Below are 4,432 nucleotides of genomic sequence, written 5' to 3' on the forward strand. Positions count from 1 at the left end.
GTTGGGAAGGCCATGGATTCATGAGGCGGGAGCTTTTACCTCCACATTGTATCAGAAGCTCAAATTTGTCAAGAATGGGAAGCTAGTTATTGTCGGCAGAGAGAAGGCACTGTTGGTTAGCCACCTGTCATCTTTCTCTTATGTTGAAGATGAGGGTGAGGTTGGAACTCCATTCCAAGCCTTATCATTTTTCTTAAACATATGAAAGCATGAATTTTAAACAATCGATTTCATTTAAAAGGAATATCAACAGTGGTTCAAAAGAAGTAAGCCCTACGTGTGGAACATCACTGGTTTCTCCCCAAGCAGTAGGCGCATTTTCTCTCCCATCCCCGATAGCATTGATTCAGCACTCGGTGGTTGTTAATCTCCCCGAATGATTTTTGCTCGCCATTTCTCTAGTAAAATTTCCAGTTGAGTCGGCTGATTAGTCCCCTACAGAGTTTAATGTTTATTCCCCAGCCGATTTTGGTCTCTAGCGGAGTAAGAACAGGTTTCCAGCAGTTCGCGAAGGTGCGCAGAATTTCGGTTTCCCCACCAGTCGCCATCAGATTCGCTCCCAGTCAGAGTTTCCTCCTGGTTTCTGAGCAGCTATTTATGTTTATCCACTGTATGGTTGTCTCCCATTTGATATGGAGTTGACCTAAAATTCCCCGTAGACACGATCACGGTTTTTCTCAGCAGATCTCCTCTTTCCCTAGCTAGGGTTGAGCCTTTGAGATGCCAATCTCTTTTCTCCAGCAGATGTCTCCTTCTTTCATGGATTGACCGAGAATTATATCGATGATTCAAATCTACGACGCCTTTGTATCCTTTGCGAGTGTTTTGTCAGCATAATCATCATATATACATATACATATACATATATACACTCATATAATTTCATTATTGCATCATCGCACTTGTTGATTCATTCTTGTAATTTTAATTCGCTGTTATGGTGGTACTTTATCCCCATACGAGCTGGTTGTCTGTCCTCCCTCAATTGTAGAGTGTCAGCCCCTTAAGCAGAAAGACTTTAACCCGTCTCCCTTCCCCACAGAGTTATTTCCTCATGGATGATTATTATTTCAGTTTCCTCCCCAGTTGATTATCTGGATGGAACCACTCCCCTTGAGTTATACCCTAATTGGGTGGAGTCTTGATTGACCGTTTCTTTCTAGATCTTACCTAGATAGATGCTTTGGGTCCCCTAAGAATTTATTACCCAGTAACTGGTAATATTCTTCTTAGTTTGCAGTTTGTTACTTCTTGCCCAATACCCGGCAAAAGTAACCCTTTTCTCCCCTTGCAGAGTTTATCCTTGATATGTTCATCTTAACCGATGACAAATATTCTCTTTGATGGTATTCTATCCAGTAACTGATAGACGTAATTCCCATTCCTTCCCCAGAGTGTATCCTTGATATGTTCATCCTAACCGATGACAGATATTCTCTTCGATGGTATTCTATCCAGTAACTGATAGATGTAATTCCTACTTTTTGTTCGGGTGGTTTATCCTTGATATGTTCATCTTAACCGATGATGGGTATCCTCCTTGACATCCCCATGAAAGTTTATCATTGATATGTTCATCTTAACCGATGACGGATTTTATTTCCTTTGAGTCTATCCTTGATATGTTCACCTTAACCAGTGACAAATATTCTCATCTTTGGTCTTCTGCCCAGTAACCAGTAGTTGTAAATCCTATTTCTGCATTTTTTCCCAGCAAGGCTATTCTTACCCAGTAACCGGTAATGAATACATCTTCTTGACAACTTTTAGTGAGTCATCCTTGATATGTTCATCCTGACCGATGACGGGTGTCCTCTCTGTCAGATCTCTATTATCTTCATTCCCAGTAACCGGTAGTGGATGATAAATTTTTGCTCCTTCTGTGTTAAAGTTCATTTCTTCCCCAGTTGAGTTGAGTGTGTATTTCCTTAGTGAAATCACTTTTCCTGCATGATCCAAGTACGTCAGTTTTATCCTGATCTACTCGTTTCCCCTGTAGATGTTTTTATTTCCCCGACTGAGTCTTTCCATTTTTTTATGGAATTCCTCTAGTCTCCCAACAGTTTTTTAGTCGTAGCTTGGCCTATACATAACCTCTTTTATCCCCTCATAGTCTCTGTCTCCCTAGTGAGTTTTCTTACGGAATGCATTATACTCCTGTGAACTTTCGGTCTCTCTGATTCCTTTTCCTTTGTGACAATATCTCCTCACAAAGAGTTTATTTTACATTCGTATCATATACATCATGAGGTCTCTTAGGGACCAAAATTTGTTTCTATATGTTGTTATTTAAGCCCATTCTACTGAGTCGATATGAAGATTTTAACCTTCACCTCCTTAGTTAGAATGTCCTTAAATAGGGGCAGCTGTAAGACCCCAATTTTGACCCTAAGATCCCTCATGCAATTTCATGATATGCATTAGCATTGGGATCATACCTTGGCATCCTCCTTACCCCTCTTTTATAGGGTTTGTTTTGGGAGAGATCACCAAGCACCATGTGATTGTATCGTACTTGTATATTATCATTTTTTTTACTAACCAAAATACCAAAAATATGTCTTTATATTTTCCTAACTCTTTTGTAGGTAGGGCATGATCACCATTGATCTATCATGTTCACATCTAGGGTTTGAGACCCTCATTACTAAGAGCACAACCAAGGAATGACCCATAATATCTCTAAGCATCATGTATGAGTCCAATGATCTTTACATGTTATCTTAATCAAGATTTCTTCAAGATTTTGTAGTTGGTTTTCCTTGGAAACCCTAGTTTATCTAGGTATTTTGAGTAACTTATTCAACAAGCTTCCTCACCAATTGATAAAATTTCTCAAGGGACACTTCAAATTCCATCATCTCATGCATATATGATCTACCATGAGCCTAAAAAGTCAAGAGATTTGCAAGTTAACAAGTTGGTTGATGGTGGTTGGCCAGATGAATTCATTTGTTCAAAACTGGGTCTCCCTAGACTCTATCTCCTACAATTTTCATCATATTAAAATGACTCCAAGCACAAAGTTACTCTACATGACATTCCAAACAACTTTAGTGTTGAGGTCTAGAGCTAATTTTGCTTGGAAAGTCATTTTCTATGTTGAAACATTATAGGTCATTTTGTCTAAACCCTAATTTGAAAGTCAACTTCCCAAGGCCATAACTTGCTCAATTTTTATGATATGAAAGATTTAAAAGTTGCACAATAAAATTCAAGATGTCTATTGAAACTTTGATGTTTGGAGTGAAAGTTAATTCAACTTTTATGAGCATGTGATATAAGGATATATTATAGGTCATTTTGGACCAATACCAATGAACATATGATTTTCCTCAACTTAAAAAATGCATAACTCACTCATTCTAAATCCAAATGATGTCAAGTTGGTGACCATGTTTAAGGTATTTGAAATAGCTACAACGTTGATGAAGACACATTTCTTATTTGGAGCTCACATAAAAAGTTAAGCAATATGGAATAATGAAGTATGTGACTTGACACTTAGAAAATATTTCAACATGTTGAAATTTCCAAACTTCCACCTAAAAATTCACCATGATAAAAGTTCTAAATGGAAAAGTGTTCAATATAAGAGTTGTTCCTCTTGATCTAAGCTTTCCATAGAGTCCTAATTCATTCATTTTGAATGAAGTTTGTGGGGTCCGTGCATGGTGTAAACAGGGCTATATCAGTTGGAAAGATTCAAGCTTCAAATGATCAAATAACTTTGCCTTTCCATTCAAGCTTCTTTCAGACTTCATTTCATTGGATTTTGGATCTAATTGAGATGCTTCATGGGCCTGTACATGCCCATGCATGCGTGCCATTCACATTGCCAATTTTGGACAAACTTTCAAGTGTGCAAATAACACTTCATTTTACTATAAATAGAGACCCTCTATGCTCATTTCAAAGGACCCTTGTGTGCCAGCTTTGCCTCCATACTTGAAACCCTCATGTTTGAAAGGAAAACCTGATAATTTTCATTTGAAAATTAAGTTTGAATCTCACTGTTTGGAGATTCAGAAACTCCAGGATCCAAAGATTTACACCAATTCTAAGTCACTTTTGCAAGCTATCTGAGCAAGATCAAATATGAATTGAAGCAAGAGAGATCAAGTTCTGTACAACATTGAAGGTATTTTCCAGATTTTTTCTTCTCTTCGATTCTCACTAAATTCTCATCAATTCTCTTGGATCTTTGGCTGTCTGAAGTCCTACCAATATTGGCAAGAAGATTGAGTTGCTTTGAGGTCAAATCGAAGCAACTCAGTTGACACATCTCAAAATTCAACTCCACATATCTCTCGATATATTTGGAGTTAGTTAAAATTGAGGTGATATACGTGATCTACACCATTTTATCTTTCAGATCATGTCCTCCTTTTTCATTTATGTTATGGTGATGATTGAACCAGTCCGACCAGGG

Source organism: Lathyrus oleraceus, chromosome 6, assembly GCF_024323335.1.
Source record: "Lathyrus oleraceus cultivar Zhongwan6 chromosome 6, CAAS_Psat_ZW6_1.0, whole genome shotgun sequence".
Lineage (NCBI taxonomy): Eukaryota > Viridiplantae > Streptophyta > Magnoliopsida > Fabales > Fabaceae > Lathyrus > Lathyrus oleraceus.